This window comes from Bos indicus, chromosome 1, assembly GCF_029378745.1.
Source record: "Bos indicus isolate NIAB-ARS_2022 breed Sahiwal x Tharparkar chromosome 1, NIAB-ARS_B.indTharparkar_mat_pri_1.0, whole genome shotgun sequence".
In the NCBI taxonomy this organism is placed as follows: Eukaryota; Metazoa; Chordata; class Mammalia; order Artiodactyla; family Bovidae; genus Bos; species Bos indicus.
This window is the reverse complement of record NC_091760.1, coordinates 16,826,272-16,845,426: the sequence shown is the minus strand read 5'-3', so window position 1 is coordinate 16,845,426 and position 19,155 is coordinate 16,826,272. Positions and strand designations below refer to the sequence as shown.

The 19,155-nt window shown below is 37.1% G+C and overlaps 1 pseudogene; it reads left to right on the top strand.

The window, feature by feature from the left end:
* The window catches only part of LOC109562152 (ribosomal protein S6 kinase beta-1-like), a 150,673-nt pseudogene extending 148,146 nt beyond the window's left edge, over positions 1 to 2,527 (top strand).
* The last annotated feature ends 16,628 nt before the right edge of the window (positions 2,528 to 19,155 follow it).

Below are 19,155 nucleotides of genomic sequence, written 5' to 3'. Positions count from 1 at the left end.
GCTTTGAGGGGAAGAGATGCTATGTCTAGCATGGCAAATCCTCAGCCACCTGTGGAATAGTCAATGGAAATAAGTAGAATAGAGCAGATGAATGTGACCACGAGTGAGGAACCACAACTTCCAAAATGACCTCCAAACTGCCACACATTACAAAACCAAGTTTTTCCCATGATCTTCAAACAACCAGAGCACCTGCATATGAATCTACGACAGAGCAATGCTTTTAATGAATTTAGGACAAAAAAAGTCAGAAGGGGAGATGTGAATAGCCTTCGAGGTAAAACAGGAAAACAGCCTTGAAGAGTTAATATCATTACATAAAATACTTCAGGCAGGAAAAATAAATATGGATTTTTAAAAATCAGTCAGCGATGCAAAGGAACTGAAGTGAAATAGTATTTCAAAACTCTTCTGCCTGAAATGCAGTAGACCCAAATTCAAGCCCGGGTTGGGAAATATCCCCTGGAGGACAGAATGGCAACCTACTCCAGTATTCTTGCCTTGATAATCCCTTGGACAGAGAAGCCTGGTGGGCTACAGTCCATGGTGTCATAAAGAGTCGGACACGATAGAGCATCTAACAAGGAGGGAGGCACATCAATCAATTGATTCTAACAACGTCTTTTAATGTTATCAAGGATTTTCATGTTGATGACTTGAAACTGGCAGTGTTAAGGGTATAGGCTAACTTCTGAATCACTGTCATGCTCTGACTGTATGGAAAAGAGTTAACTTTTCATTACCTAAAGTATGAAATCACCTGTAATACTTGTAGCTAAGAAAAATTAGCAAGAAAACTTGGTTAAGCTTTTTCCAGCAATATGGAATTAAAGATGAAATAAACTTATAAATTGATGTTATATATGCAAACAGCCTAAAAGGTGCAAGTCATGTTCTGAGACTTTACTGAGACCTTACTGAGAACTATAGTTCAGAAGACAGCCTCTCAGTATCTAGATGGTGATGAAGACCCCTATTTTTTTTCCTGTGTGAATATTTTAAATATGAAAGAAAAATAATATTTACTAATATAAAATAATATTTACTAATTTACTAGTAAAAATAATATTTACTAATATAAAAAGAGAAAGTGAAAGACAATTTATGGGCTTTTTTTTTCATGTTTTCAAGAGTATTTGGTCTTAGAAACATTCATGGCATTTAAGCTTTAAAATGATACAAAATCTACCTATATATATATAATATTTCCATTCAATACAATTCAATATATATATGCATATATACACAATGTGTATTTGGAAATTTTCTTACACTAAAAACTAATCTATAGAAACAAATCTGTTAACTCATTTCATTTTGCTAAAGAGCTGACCTACCAGGTAACAGAAATACACAAATATGCTGCTGCTGCTGCTAAGTCGCTTCAGTTGTGTCTGACTCTGTGTGACTCCATAGAAGGCAGCCCACCAGGCTCCCCCATCCCTGCGATTCTCCAGACAAGAACACTGGAGTGGGTTGCCATTTCCTTCTCCAATGCATGAAAGTGAAAAGAGAAAGTGAAGTTGCTCAGTCGTGTCCAACTCCTAACGACCCTATGGACTGCAGCCTACCAGGCTCCTCCACCCATGGGATTTTCCAGGCAAGAGTACTGGAGTGGGTTTCCATTGCCTTCTCCAATACACAAATATAGGAATGAATAAATGAATGAATGAGTAAGTGAATGAATAATCAAATAAGTCAAGAGATTTTAAGCTAATCTGCTTTTAAAACTAGGCCAGTTTAATAATTAAAACCATAGGTAATCCTTATTATAAGCATAAAAACAATTAGCCACTTGAATATTTGTCATTCCTTTCAGCACAGCTCTAAGATGGATTTTGGAGTAGGTGGGAGAGCCTATATAACCTCAAAATACTGTCAGTGAATTCTGACTCTTCAATATTTTGAGCAGTGCTATACTGGTAAATGTTTTAAAATAAGCTACCTGGAATTTAAATGAATGAATGAATGCACATGTTCCTGCTCTGATTGGTGGCACTTGTCAATTTCCACTTTGTAAACACTCCAATGAATGCATCTTGAATTACCAATGTATAGGAAGAGCTGTGAATAATTGGCCCTAGGAAGCCAGTAGGAGCCTGTTTCATATTCCTGTTTCTGAGACAATGGAGGTCCCATGAACATGGCTCCTCCAGCTTGTATTCCTTGGAGGCTGTTGTAACATACTCTGTTCTCTGTATGCTTGCTCAGGACCCATATATTAGGCCTCACCTGTGCCCTGTTGAAACTCTAGACCTGGGGTTGGCAAACTTTTTCTTAAAAGGACAAAGAGTAAATATTTTAGCCTTGTAAGTGTTTAATCTCTATTCCAACAAACTCAACTCAGCCACTGAAGCTCAAAAACAGACGAAGACAATAGGTAACATGACAAACGTGTCTGTGTTCTAATAAACTTCTTTCTTATGAAAACAGGCAGCAGTGCTGCAGAACTTCTGTTTTTGTCCCTGCCAATGAAGTCCTGACGGTCTGCAGCACCCTGCACCCAGGTCTGCGCCTGAAGCTATGATGCTGAGCCTGCCTGCAGGAGTGCAGTGAACAGTTATCACATCCGTGTACATAGTTGCGCCATATAGTCACAGTCCCCATGCCTCCATCCTCAGCTCAGCTTACTAACAGCAGACCAGGATGTGGAAGGAGAAACAGGAATTTTGGTCACTTACCTTCCCTCTATTTCCTTCATTTTTTTTTTTCTCCTCTTAATCCTCGCTAGAAGGCAAAGGCATTATTTTTGTCATGTCACATAATCCTTTACTGAAGAACAAACATCACTTAGCCCACCTGACTGGCATAGGCTTCACTCCACATTGGAATTCATTTTCCTTCAGACTGACTCTTTAGGAATTTGAAATTATTTTTTTGTGTTTATTTTGTATTGATGTGTACTTGATTTGTGTGCTGTGTGCTCACTCAGTCATGTATGACTCTTTGTGATCCCATGGGCTGTGGCCCACCAGACACCTCTGTCCATAGGATTCTCCAGGTAAGAACACTGGAGTGGGTTGCCATTTCCTTCTCCAGGGGATCTTCCTTACCAAGGGATTGAACCCATATCTCTTGTATCTCCTGCATTGGCAGGCAGATTCTTTACCACTGGGTGACCTGAGAAGCTGGACTTATAGTGTTGTTTATTCATGTTATACAACATGGTGATTCAGTTATATATACATTTACATTCTTTTTTGGTATTATTTTATATTATAGTTTATCATAGGATCTTTTATTTTTTTTTTAATTGGAGAATATTGCTTTGAAATCTCTCTCTCTTTTTTTTTGTCTAAACATGCATTTCAAACCCCCTGCCTTACTAAAGGGGTCAACTACCCCACAAACTCTGAATGATATCGTCATGATTCAGGATATAATTTAAAAGAGAGATTAAAGTACATTTGAGTCATTTCTATTAAGTGAATGTATAAGTATTAAGCAAAAATCAAGATAACCATAATATGGGTATTAAGAAAATTTTTTAAAATTACACAAAAATATTTTAAATCAGAATCATTAAAATATTCAAATACTTCAAACTGAAGACCCTATGGGGAGCCTATAAAAATATTCTACAATTTGCAAAATGTTGGGGCTTTCCTGATGGCTCAGTGAGTAGAGAATCCACCTGCAGTGCAGGAGATGCTGGTTCAATCCCTGGGGTGGGAAGATCCCCTGGAGAAGGAAATGACAACCCACTGTAGTATTTTTGCCTGGAAAATTCTATGGACAGAGGAGACTAGTGGGCTACAGTCCATGGGGTCGCAAAGAGTTGGGCATGACTGTGACTGAGCACATGGCAAAATGTTATTTTCATGAGGATTAAGTGGAAATTGAAAAGACAGACTAACTGGCAAATAAGGAAGGAAAGTGATGGTACAGCAAATGATAGACTCTCATGCCAAAGTTTGCCTAAGCGTTTCAGCCACAGACAAGGGGGAATAGCTGGATAAGAGGAATGTTGTGCCAGATGTTCCAATTTCCATGAACCTAAACTAATCACCCACTCTGGTTTCAGTCTATGGGAAAAAAAAAGTTCCTTCAAAAGCAATAGGATTTGTGTTACATAAAATACCAGTTCTTTCTAATTCCTATTCTTAGTCCTCTCACTAAAGTCAGAAGAGATTAGAAATATGCTGTTTGAATTTTTCCATTTAAATGTTACTTTACACAACTGGACCAATACATTTTCCTATTTTATGGAACTTGATATCCACATTTGAAATGGGTTCCAAGGGACAGTGAAGAGGAATAAAGATGTGGAAGAAAATCTCCAGATAGACTTCAGCAGTTTAATTTTGTACTGGACAATTTCCAGAATCTAGTTTTACTTGTCTGTATTTTAGTTGCAAAATGATATTACATTTTATCCATGTGGAACACATTTAAAAACAATATTCTCCTTTAAAACAGTAAGAGATACATAGTATTGCATGCCTCATTGATAGCTGAACATGATTAAGGAAATGAAATTGCCCATGCCTAAATAATTCTTTAAAAGTGTGCCATTAAAAAATATCAGATGATGACAAGTTGTAATTATTACCTTTTATAAAATATCACTATATTTAGAAAAATAAATATACTGGGGTGCAATAGCCATTAGTTTTAGAGACAAGAAAGTAAAGCTAATGCTAATACAATATATGCTTATAGATTTTTTAGCTAGATATTTTCTTAATTAACTTTATTAATGACAAGTTTGGATTGGAACAACTAATCTTTTTATTTCAAATGATTTTCTTTGATTTATGCCATTGTTTTAAGACTAGAGATAAAAGTAACTTCCTTTGAAATATCAATATCAATAATTAATGTCACCACTTATTAGCATCAAATCAAATAAAGGAAGAAACAGATAAATGCAACATTAACAATTCAAAGATGCTACACAGCTCATCTATGCACGTTTTCTTGACTTATAGTTGAGAAAATTCAGACATTTAACTGCTCTCAACTCACAAATACTAACAAAAATAGATATAGTTCATGATTTTAGAATATACAGATGAAGGAGCTGAGGTGTAAAGGAAGATAATGAATGTCAGGGGTAATATAAAGCCAGGAGTACTTATCAACTGACAATGATCAAAAGGAAGTTAGAATGAGGGTTTCCAGGGCTGAGGGGTGGAGGAAACAGGGAGATGATGGTCAAAGAAGGCAAACATTTATTAAACTATATGGATGTCTTTCTTATTTTGCCCATTGTGTGTAGTAAGTTTAATATATGATGTAAAAATGGCTATATTCAAATAGACAAGAATATCTTCAAAAATCCTGCTTGAGACAAATGAATGTTACTCATTGCTAACCATGTTAGCTGTGCCAAGACCAGAAAAGAATTGGATTTGGGGTCTGAACATGTAAATTCAAGGGTAAGTCTATTAACAACTTTAAGCAGATGCATGGATGGGAGGCTCCCTAAGGAATGGAAAGGCTCCTGCAAGTGATCTAGAAAGTACCTACAGTACAGAGGAGATAATACATCTTTTTTTTTTTTTTTTCCTATTCCAGTATCTCTATGTGTAGTCAACCACAGACTCTTTTAACCAAAGGTAAACTAGATAGCATATTCAAAAGCAGAGACATTACTTTGCCAACAAAGGTCCATCTAGTCAAGGCTATGGTTTTTCCTGTGGTCATGTATGGATGTTAGAGTTGGACTGTGAAGAAAACTGAGTGCCGAAGAATTGATGTGGTGTTGGAGAAGACTCTTGAGAGTCCCTTAGACTGCAAGGAGATCCAACCAGTCCATTCTGAAGGAGATCAGCCCTGGGATTTCTTTGGAAGGAATGATGCTAAAGCTGAAACTCCAGTACTTTGGCCACCTCATGCGAAGAGTTGACTCATTGGAAAAGCCTCTGATGCTGGGAGGGATTGGGGGCAGGAGGAGAAGGGGACAACAGAGGATGAGATGGCTGGATGGCATCACTGACTTGATGGACGTGAGTCTGAGTGAACCCGGGAGTTGGTGATGGACAGGGAGTCCTGGCGTGCTGCGATTCATGGGGTCGCAAAGATTTGGACACGACTGAGCGACTGAACTGAACTGAAACTATTAAGAGTGGTGGGGACTGTGACAAACTGACCCAAACACCAGATTAAAGAGTGTAGTTTTTCACTCAGCTCAAAGTGATTATTGACATATGGGAATGCAGACCTGGTTTTGCCAGAACTCCCAGTTTTTCTTTTTTTTTTTGCTTGTTTTGATTTTTAGAAGTCTGAAATTTGCATGTTTTTTTCAGTGAAATGTCATACAGACACACACAGACATATGTGCAGTTAATTAAAAAACTGTTTTATCACACTGGTGTGGGTCAAACAAAACAAGTCTTTAAGCCAGATCTGCTCTATGGCCACAGTTCAAGTCTTCTGCTTTCATTGGTTTTTCTTAGATGTTTATTGAGATCCTGATAAGTTGCATAACTTTGCACTAGACCCTTTAAATGTTGAACAGTGGTTCAAGAAATTCCTAGTAGCCAATATTTTATTTATGTGATGTTTAAATTTTTACATAAATTTGAAAAAAAAATTATTGGATGGAAAATAAGGTTCCTAACTGTACATACATTATTGAAGCCTGGGAAAGACTATAAAGGAAAGGGTGATCAATTTATTTCTTTAATTTTATTGAGTTATTGCCATAAACTTCGTCATCACTATTTCCTACAAAATTGTCTAAATAAGCAATAAAATATATCTTTAGAAGGCACTATGAACACTCAAAGTTGAAAGATGATGAATATTTATAAGAAAAAATTATCTTCAAAATAAAACCATTATCTCACTATTAAAATAATGCTAACTTTTAGGTGAACAAGCTGTAACATGGTGACTATAATTAATAATACTGTGTTCTGTACTTAAATATTGCTATGATAGTAGACCTTTAATGTTTCACTGTAACAACAACAACAAGGAAATGATAGCTATGTGCAATGAAGGAACTGTTAATTAACTACTTTACTCTGGTAAACATTTTGCAATATGTAAGTGTATCAGATCATCAGCTTTATGGCTTACACAATGTTATATGTCAATTATATCTTAATAAAGCTGACAGGGTGGTGGGGGCAAGCTAAGGAGACAGAGGTTTCAAATTTATCTCATTAAGTTCCTGGTGGCTAAATCAAAAGAGTACATATGTTTGATATTAAGATTCTTAATTCTTCAAGCTAAAAAGAAACCATTTGTCTAGGGGGAGTCAAATTTGTTTATTTGCTTGCTTGCTTTCCTGGTACTAATATCTGAGTGAAAGGCCTCTAAGAAGTTTCTTATGATGCAGAGACACATGTCCTCAAATACCCTAGTGACTTCAAATTATCTCTTTTTATAACTTTCCTCAATGAAAGACAGATTTCCAAGGCACCAAATCACTTATTATGACTCTAATTGTCTGACTCGATTTGAGTAAAATTAAGACTACCTGGAGAAGGGATTATTCAATAAAAACTACACAGCTATTTCAAAACTAACTCAGATCTCTGGAGTCATAAGTAATAATATCTCCAGTATTAAATTTTATAGACAATTGGTATATTCCTAGATAACTGGGTGGATTCAATCTGGTTTATCACTTATTTTTCTTTAAATATATATCCTTCAGCATAGACTTTGATAGATTTTTCACTTTGGAATGTTCATTCTTTGTTATTCTTCAAAAAATGCTTGTAGATTTCCCAAGCTACAGGTGAGGAAATAAGATGCGATCTGAAAAATAAATTGACTGAATATTCAATTCCATCAAATAACTGGATGTAGACAAAGCTTGCAAAGAATTCATTTGCAGAGAATATATGTCCAAGTTCTTTGCAAGTTTACCCATAGCTCAAACACAGGTTAGATATAATTTTACAAACTCACTTACTCATGATTTGGGTGAAGATCATTTTCTTCATAACCCTTTGTGATTTACAGTATTTCAAATAATGTATAACATATAATACATGTTTAATGGATTTTATATGAATATATAGATGATAAATTAGTCTGAAATCAATCAGTTTGTTTTACTCCATAATTGGACTCATCCATCAGTTATTAGTAAACCATTCATATTCCATTCAGCAATAGGAATAATATGTTTTCTTAGTAGGTATGCTTTTCATCAATGAAGATAGTTCTAGATATAAGTTACAAAAAATTAAAAAAAAACTGGATAAAACAATACGATTTATTGTTTCAAGTAACTAGTATGGTCCAGGAAAGGGTGGTTTTTTTATTAGTCAATTTACTGGAACAGTGATATCATCAAACACCTGAGTCCATTTCCTCTTTCTGCTCTGTTATTACTCATGTAGTTCTGGAATACCTCATGGATACAGGAGGGCTGCACACCTGCTGGTAACATATTCTAATAGATAGAATGCCATGGCATGCCCAAACACTGGCAAAGAGAATGGGGACATCTACCACTCCTGGGCCTGAGACTTTCTACTGTCGAAACCAAAGAATAGTAAGATGAAAACCTTTTTGCTGAGAAGATTACTACAACAGTCTGTAGCATACCTACATTGTATTGAGTTAGGAAGTTATTTTAATTTTCACAGAATGGTAGGCATGAGAACTACTGATTATGCTTATTGTAAGCAGAACAATATGCCTTTTGAAATGTATCTGCAGTTCTAGTGCTCCTTCTCTATGAGATTTGCCTTGGGGTAGGCAACACAAGAGAGGTTGGTTCAACACTTGGGTTGGGAAGATCCCCTGGATTAGGGAATGATAACCCACTCCAGTATTCTTGCCTGGAGGAGCCTATGGACAGAGGAACCTGGCAAGCTACAGTCCATGGGGCTGCAAAGAGTTGGACACAACTGAACGACAGAGCACTCACACATATCTAAAATTTATATTTGAGAGTTTCCAAAATATTAGGAAAAAAACACTGATTTTTTTACAGAGCTTCAGGTTTATAGATTATGGAAACCAACTCCTAGTTTTCCTTAATTAAACACATTCATGATATTTTATTCTCAACTTTTCATAATGATATATGGCCTTAAAGGAAATCAGCACATAAGCTTTAATAAAAGAAAGAGAGGAAAAAGGAAGGAAGGGAGGGAGGGAGAAAGGAGAAAAATAAAGAGGAAGAGAAAGAAGAGAATAAAATAAAAACATAATTGCAGGGATTGTATTTTTTGCTTAGAAAAGTGATATTTAAAACAAAAAATGCAAAGTATTACAGAAGCTGTGCGAACCTTTTTTTTTATCCTGGTCATTCAGCAGCCATGATCAAGTGCTCATTATGTGCTTACCACATGCCAAGATAGTGTATTAGCTAAAAGATGATTAAGACGTGCTGCTGCTGCTAAGTCGCTTCAGTCATGTCTGACTCTGTGTGACCCCATAGACGGCAACCCATCAGGCTTCTCTGTCCCTGGGATTCTCCAGGCAAGAATACTGGAGTGGGTTGCCATTTCCTTCTCCAATACATGAAAGTGAAAGTGAAGTCGCTCTATCCTGTCTGACTCCTAGCAACCACATGGACTGCAGCCTACCAGGCTCCTCCATCCATGGGATTTTCCAGACAAGCCTGGTCATTCAGCAGCCATGATCCAGTACTCATTATGTGCTTACCAGGTGCCAAGATAGTGTATTAGCTAAAAGATGATTAAGACATACTTTCTCCCAAAATCCTTTAGACATTTTAATCTTATTTCAGTAAATGATATACTTTATTTAGTGAAGATGACTCTTATTTATTAATGAGTGGGATCATCTTGAAGTATTTTCTCTTTTGTCCATTGTACTCAACATTTAGGGGGGGAAATGATTGATAAAAAGAAGATACAAATCTTGTTTTGAGCAGAAAACTGATCTAATATCCACCAGCTATACACTATCTTGAAATAAATGATATGAATTTAGAAGACCTGTATTCTGTTTAAATAGAATTCAAGATATTGTCTCATTGCCAGCAGAAGTAACTCTTAAGTGGAACAGTTAAAAATAAACCCCTGATACTAGCCAAATGTTTATCTTTATTAACATCAAAAACAGCCTCAGGGATGCTTGTTTCCTCCTCCATTACCCCACCCATGTTCTGCCTGCTAAGTCGCTTCAGTCATGGCCCACTCTGTGCCACCCTATGGACTGTAGCCCACCAGGGTCCTCTGATTATGGGATTTTTCCAGGCAAGAACACTGGAGTGGTTTGCCATGCCCTCTTCCAGGGGATCTACCCCATCTGGGGATCAAACCTATGTCTCTTACATCTCCTGCTACTGGTAAAGAATCTACTAGAGCCTCCTGGGAAGCCCCACTTCATGACAATGGAGTATAATGATGGTAGGTGTAAGGACAAAAGCATTCATTAATTGCAAATCTACATCTGAAGAGAGAAGTGACATTTTATTGTGGTAAATAAAAATAGCAAAGATATTGACATAGCATAGAATAATTGCTTACGGTATAATTGAAATATGGGGAAATGTGGTAAACAATTGAGGGAAGACAGGGTCCGTTAGAATTAGTAGAAAGAATAAATTATATATTGCTGTTTGTCAATGAGCATTAGAAGAATTATTGATGTGTGCAACATGGATTACTTCAAATAGATTTGCAGTAGAAATTAGAAAACTGTTTTGAATCCTGGTGCCTGCATTCATTCATTTATTTCTTACTCAACTGTTATCAATGTATCTATTTATTATTGTACTTAGACCATGATTTTAACACATTTTTATGATTGAATATGTTCAATATAATTTTGAGGTATTATTTTTTCAGGTTGGATTCTTCTTTATTAGTTATTTTGTTTGTCGTTAACAATCATATATCAGATGATAGTGAAAGTCTGAGGCTCTGAAAAATACTCTTTAAGTCTCCTTAGGGAACCTTGTTGGGAGCTTTGTTTCCTAACCTCAATGCCTCTTCCTTGATGCTGGATATTGCTGGTTTTGTGTGACTGTCACTAACAGAGAGAATGCAAGGCTCTGGGTTACTGGTTATTCCCCACTGACCCTGGGGCTTGCATTGCATGTGTAGGTTTAGGTGGCCATTTTTACTCATTCATAAAAGCTGAAGTGCTGAAAGTGTTTTCACTCATTCCAGCTGAAATGCTGCCTTTGACTAGAGCACCCATCTATAGCTCAGATGGTAAAGATTCTGCCTGCAATGCAGGAGACCTGGGTTCGATCCCTGGGTGAGGAAGATCCCCTGAGAAGGAAATGGCAACTCATTCCAGTATTCCTGCCTGGAGAATTCCATGGACAGAGGAGCCTGGAGGGCTACAGTCCATGGGGTCACAAAGAGTCAGACATGACTAAGTGACTAACACACACATGGGACAGCCAAGTGTGGCTGAAGAAGCAGCAGACACCCTTTAGCCTGTGCTCACCCAACACTGTCACTGAGGACCATTCAGGCATTCCCACCACAGGCCCTTTGACCCCTGTCAGGCAGTTCTTGTCACTCTGCAACATCAACAAGCTCTTCCAAACAATGTCATCTATCTTGCCTCTGATTAATATGATGTCATGCTTTTCCAGGTATGTTACAAGCTGCGCTAGAGAAGGAATGGACATTACTTGGATAAATGGGACTATTTTTCTAGTGTTCTAGTCCCCTCATCTAGTCTTCATCCATTTCCTCCATGATTAGCAGAAAAGTATAGCAACCCACTCCAGTGTTCTTGCCTGGAGAATCCCAGGGACGGTGGAGCCTGGTAGGCTGCCGTCTATGGGGTCACACAGAGTCGGACATGACTGAAGTGACTTAGCAGCAGCAGCAGTGTGTGTCCATGTCGAAAGAGGTTATAGTTTACAAATGCTGCTATTGTCTAATTTGTCCAAGAGAATAGCTTGTACATTTACACTGTGTACTCCCAATGGTAAATACAACAGCACCAGAGGACTATTTATCATTCGAATTTTCCTGCATACTCTGAATAAGACTGCATTTGTGGTCATTATAAATGACGCACATCACAGCATTTGAGGGAGTCATTTGAAGTCAGTATCCATTATGGCACAGTGCATGACACAGCATTAAGTGGTATTAAGGTACCATAAAGCCAAAAGTTCACATTGTTTCAATTTAGACAACCTGAGAAAATTCATGTCATTATGTGTAATGGCGATGTAGCTACCTTTTTCAAATGGTGGGAGTAATAGAATTAGCAAAAAATGTCACATTTGATAGTTAAAAAAATGAATAGAAGGTCCCTGGGCCTGAATAGGAAAAGATAGTTAAGTACAATACAAAGAATCTTTCTACCCATTACTTTAAATTCTCATTAATAAATCACTCTACCCCATATGGGTTCATGCATTTTTGTGCCATGCTGTGAAGAAAGCTGAACATTGATGAATTGATGCTTTTGAACTGTGGTGTTGGAGAAGACTCTTGAGAGTCCCATGGACTGCAAGGAGATCGAACCAGTCCATTCTAAAGGAGATCAGTCCTGGGTGTTCTTTGGAAAGACTGATGCTAAAGCTGAAACTCCAGTACTTTGGCCACCTCATGCGAAAAGCTGACTCATTGGAAAAGACTCTGATGCTGAGAGGGATTGGGGGCAGGAGGAGAAGGGGACGACGGAGGATGAGATGGCTGGATGGACGTGGGTATGGGTGAACTCCAGGAGTTGGTGATGGACAGGGAAGCCTGGCACGCTGAAATTCACGGGGTTGCAAAGAGTCGGATACAACTGAGCGACTGAACTGAACTGAACTGATGCTAAGTCGCTTCAGTTGTGTCTGACTCTTTGTGACTCTGTCTACTGTAGCCCACTATGCTCCTCTGTCTCTGAGATTCTGCAGGCAAGAATACTGGAGTGGGTTGCTATGTCCTCTTTCAGGGAATCTTCCCAACCCAGGAATTAAACCTGCATTGGCAGGAGGGTTCTTTACAACCAGCACCACCTGGGAAACTCCCATGCATTTTTAAAACATTAAAAATATCTAATTGCTTATATGTACATACACCAAAGATATTTGCTTACAGCCATATACTCTTGAGTAAGCCCTGCCCAGAAATATGGTATAAATGTGCAGTGTGGTCAATACGATGGCATGATCTGAAATCTGCTTTCTAATTTCCACTCTGTGGCCCACTGTAATGAGATTTTGAAAAAAGCCATCTCTTTTTATTTCTTTTTTCTCTCTTCAAAACAGAGATATCCAAGCACTTACATCACTAGTATGATGTAGATACTAATTACCCAAATAGAATGCCTAGTAATTGTTTTTTATTGTAATGCTATTGCTACTAGTCTAGTGCTCCATATATATTGACTATTAGTAGCATGATGCTGGGAAAAATTGAAGGCAGAAGGAGAAGGGAATGACAGAGGACGAGATGGTTGGATGGCATCATCAACTCAAGGGACGTGATTTTGAGCAAACTCCAGAAGATGGTGAAGGACAGAGAAGCCTGGCATGCTGCAGTCCACGGGGTCACAAAGAGTCGGACACAACTGAGCAACTGAACAACAACAGGTAGTGGTGGGAAGTTGTGACTTGAGTTAAAGTGACGATCAGGGAGAACTTTTTGGAGGAAGAAATGTTTGAGGTACTTTTAAGAACACATTCTTAAATATTTAGCATTAGACTGTTGCTTTGCCAAACTTCTGTGAAATTCTTTGACTGCCCTGAATATTCACTGAAGTCTGGCATATACACAGCCTTGAGTCCATGGTCCTTGAAAGCAAATGGCTTATGGAAAATGACACAATAAATAAAAAGTGACTTCTGGAGAGTGACATTATATAGGACACAGACTATAGGTACAAGAGGAAAAAAATCCAGGAGGGAGAGAGAGAAACAAAAGTATAAATGTAGAGATTGAAGCAGTTAGGAAAAATGTATAGGCAACTCTGCTTTCAAATCTTTGGGAATCTCTAGGGACATTGGAGATACAGTATTTTTCCCCATACCCACCATATACTGATAATTGATTTAAGCCAATTTTCTGAGAAGGCAATGGCACCCCACTCCAGTACTCTTGCCTGGAAAATCCCATGGACAAAGGAACCTGGTGGGCTGCAATCCATGGGGTCGCTAAGAGTCAGACACGACTTCACTTTCACTTTTCACTTTCATGCATTGGAGAAGGAAATGGCAACCCACTCCAGTGTTCTTGCTTGGAGAATCCCAGGGATGGGGGAGCCTGGTGGGCTGCCGTCTCTGGGGTCACACAGAGTCGGACACGACTGAAGCGACTTAGCAGCAGCAGCAGCAGTAAAGGAAAAGGTCACACAAGCAATTTGAACTTGGGAACATACAGCAAGTTGCTTGCACATCAAGTTATTCCTGATATTGTAAGAGTCAACAAATCTGTTTAACTCAAGCCTCCTCTTGATCCAGCAATCCCACTGCTGGGCATACACACTGAGGAAACTAGAAGGGAAAGAGACACATGTACCCCAATGTTCATCGCAGCACTGTTTATAATAGCCAGGACATGGAAGCAACCTAGATGCCCATCAGCAGATGAATGGATAAGAAAGCAGTGGTACATATACACAATGGAGTATTACTCAGCCATTAAAAAGAATACATTTGAATCAGTTCTAATGAGATGGATGAAACTGGAACCTATTATACAGAGTGAAGTAAGCCAGAAAGAAAAACACCAATACAGTATAATAACGCATATATATGGAATTTAGAAAGATGGTAACAATAACCCTGTGTACAAGACAGCAAAAGAGACACTGATGTATAGATCAGTCTTATGGAACCTTATACATCAGAGGGTGAGGGTGGGGAGATTTGGGAGAATGGCATTGAAACATGTATAATATCATGTATGAAACGAGTCGCCAGTCCAGGTTCGATGCACGATACTGGATGCTTGGGACTGGTGCACTGGGACGACCCAGAGGGAGGGTATGGGGAGGGAGGAGGGAGGAGGGTTCAGGATGGGGAACACAGGTATACCTGTGGCGGATTCATTTCGATATTTGGCAAAACTAATACAATATTGTAAAGTTTAAAATGTAAAGTTTAAAAATAAAATAAAATTTAAAAAATAAAATAAAATTAAGAAAAAATAAATAAATAAAATAAAATAAGGCTTAACATTTAAGAATTAAAAAAAATCAAAAAAAAAAATGAAGCACATATATGCTACTCAGTGGAAAAGCATTCTGATAATATTGAAAGCTGAGTCATGCGTATGGTTGAGCTTTTGAATAAATACATCTGATATTGACCACATCTTCATTTCATTATTTTGGTTCCCCTATAAAGTCTCCCTGGATATATTTGGTTGTTGCTGTACTTCAGGAGGCACCTCTGTGACCAGAAAGCTTGAGCATTTCAAGCTTTTAAAAGAATTCATGTCTAAAGAAGATAGTCATGCTAGATCCTACAAGTCAAAACCCCAGGCCTGGCTTCAGCCTGCTCTCTGACACTAGCCTCCCATCCTTTTCAGTGGTCTGTTGACTGTCTCACAATCTCTCATATGCATTTCCATGACTGGTCCTTTAGCATGACAGTCTGTCCATTTAGACTGTCTTCTCCTCTGCATGTCTCCATACTCCTTCCATAATTAAAGGCAACGTCCAGTCTTTAACAGAGAACATTTGTGATGATTTCCATGTGTTCATTCACAGCATTTATTTTCTAAAATGTGACTGGAGCTCCTAATCATACATTTCCTAAGGAAATCTTATCCTGTTGACTTGCATTATTGTTGTTTTTATCTGTACCTAAATTTATTGTGCTTCTTCCTAGATTCTGAACTCAGAAGGATGAGGTCCTTGTGTTGTATACTCCTTTGCTTAGGATGGTACTCAGCATATCATAGCAATCATGGAGGCCTGATCTGAAGTTTTCCAAATACATTAGTTATTTCATGCATATTTGGGATGGGATAAGCTCTAGCAGGATCACTGAAGAAATTTTAGTGATATATAATTTATATCTAATTTTTAAAAACTGAAAAATGAATTAAATACATGACATAGCACAAAGTATGTTTTAGGCTCACTGTAAGCTCCTTAATATGTAAAAACTGTATAAACATTCTCCAGATATTTCACAGATGTCTCACTTGGCCAGGTAAATGCCTGGTCAAGTCAGTTGATAAATAAACAAGCTAATAAATGCTGATAAACAAATATCAATCAATGGAATAAAGATCAGAAAAATACTGGTAGTCACTGGACTGTGGAAGGATGCAGTTTCGAGCCTGGTATATGGGGCTGTTGATAAGAAAGAACTTACATGTCAGATATAAAGGTAAGTAACACTTAAAAAAAAAAAAAGACATTTTCCATACTTTGTGACTCTTACTATGAAGACAAAGGGCTTTCACAAATATAAGTAGCAATTTTATTTTAGAATGTTTTCTTCAATATGTAAATATTTTAACAATAAATATGAGGAAATATCTCAGAGACTTGTGCTATAGAGAGTGTATATATATATATATATATATATATATACACTTTATATATATATATACATACATATATATATTCCGATATATATATATATATATATATATATATATATATATATATATATATGGAGAAGGCAATGGCAACCCACTCCAGTACTCTTGCCTGGAAAATCCCATGGGCAGAGGAGCCTGGAGGGCTGCAATCCATGAGGCTGCAAAGAGTTGGACACGACTGAGCCACTTCACTTTCACTTTTCACTTTCATGCATTGGAGAAGGAAGTGGCAACCCACTCCAATGTTCTTGCCTGGAGAATCCCAGAGACAGGGGAGCCTGGTGGGCTGCCGTCTATAGGGTAGCACAGAGTTGGACACGACTGAAGCGACTTAGCAGCAGCATGTTATTTTGAAAGTAGAATTTGAAAATTTTTCATTATTGCAAATGTGCGTGGAAAAAAATCACTGATTAAAATTTTCATTTATGAAAAGTAAGCATTTAGGAATATTTTATAGTCTGAGTGTCAATGTTTTACATGTATTTATAAAATATACAGAACTATAGATGTGATGAATGTGAAATTTTAAAATAATTCATACAATTAGCTATTAAGAATAACTGGACTATTAATATTTATATAAGTATATGAGTACACATGTATAAACACACAATGAACTACAAAGTTTTTTATTAATCCTCCATATTCTTAAAATATGTTTAACATATTTATTTTGATGTATACAGAAGATAATTCAATATCTACACTCTACTGTTCTATATAACTAGATTAAAAAAATCTGAAGAAAACTTCTTGCACATCATTTTACATGGATTTTGGCTCAGTATGCTTGCTTATCTCTGGATATTGAAGATATCCATAAAAAGTTCAGAGACCCCTTTAATACTGTTTTTCCAATTATATATATATATTTTTTTAAAAACCTTATTATTCCTGACAACAATAAAAAGAGCTAAACCATGATAAATGTGATCTTGAAAGAAACATTTTCATTATTTCTAACTTGTATGCCTTAAGGAAAAATCTAACATTTAGAGATACAACTGAATGGCAAGAATTTTTAAGAATTTGACCTTTCTTTCACTCATTCATCTTTGATAATGATGACCTAACTCTACCAGATTTCATTGTCTTTAGGATTTAGGGCAAGGCAACCCTGTCTTGCCTGGAGAATCCCGTGGACAGAGGAGCCTGGAGGGCTACAGTCCATAGGGTCACAATCAGACATGACCAAAGTGACTTAGCACAGCACACACATACTCTCTGAATTGTGTGGTATTGATTCCAAGATACTAGGGAGTGATTTTAAGAAATAAAAGGCAGTGCCTTGGCAAAACAAGGGGATTTTTTTTTTAATGTCTCACATGATATATAAATAGAACCACAATCCCTACAAGTGCCTAGCTGGCATCACAAATAATTCAGTCACCATGGTAAAATCATTATGTCCTCAACTATGGTGAAAAAAGAAATCAAAACAAAAATATAGTTGATCACTGATTGAATATTCATCGCAGGAAAATTGAGAGTTAAATCATCTGTAATACCTTAATTTAAATAATATTGGTTTATCTTTTAAAACACCTTTACCTGCAAGTAACATAAAACTTAAATTGTGTCTTAATGCAAAGATGTATCATCAGAGCAAGAAACATGTTCAGGGTGCAGTGACACTCATAGGGTATGCATTGTGTGCCCAATCCTTCAGTCCTGTTCGACTCTTCATGATCCCATGGACTATAGCTAACTAGGCTCCTCTGTCCATGGGATTCTCCAGCTAAGAATACTGGATCCTCCAGGGGATCTTCCCAACCCAGAGATCAAACTCACAAATTTCTTCCTCACAATCTATATACTTTCCTGCCCCCTGGCCCACCAGGGGGACATTCTGTGTGTTAACGTTCTACAACCAAAATAGACCAACACAACATTTTACTAAACAAAGACTGCCTTTATGAGAGAAATGCTCTCACCAGTTCCTACTTTTATCTCCCAGCGACATAGACTTTAACTTTTCCCCACAGTATTTTACAGGGATTATAGGAATGTAAACCTCCTTTGTTGTGTGTACAGTACAGACTGACTGTATTAATGTGAAGTAGACAATAATTTCCTTTCATTTTCTTTGTTCAAAAATATCTCAAAATCAGATTTTTCTCTGCTTGGCTTTTACAATGAGGTGTGACTTTTAAATCTGATTTTTATCATAGCCTCCAAAATAAATCTCAAACCCACAGGGCTAGCAAATTCCATTTGTATTCATCAGATTTATTATTTTTTTCTTTAGTCATAATCTCACCCAAACCATCACCTATAGTGTAGATAGATGTCTCCTGTTTCTAAAGTCCTCCTGTTCTACAAACTGTTAGGACCTTTGTAAGATATTTAACAACCTCTCCTGTCAAGAAATTCATTTTCCTATCTCTCATTTTGTCAAACCTCTTATTTGCTCTTTAAAAAATAGCTACTGACATTTGTCTCAGCCTTCTTTTTAACTCTTTTGTTGAACTACACTTATATTGAACATAGTTGAATAGAAGAAATTATCAACTTTAATTTCCTTGAAACTTTATTAATGATTCTAACTGGATAAAACTGAACAGAAATGTTCAGAATATATAATAGGATATTAGGAAAGATTCTGTCTTCCATTAATCATCCTTCACGTTGAAAATCAATATCAAATTAAATAGCTGCAGTAATTTTTAAATTAAGGTTGCATTGCAATTTTAGATCAGATAATTATTAGGCAATAACAAATTATAAGGCTGTATATTCTTAAGGTAAG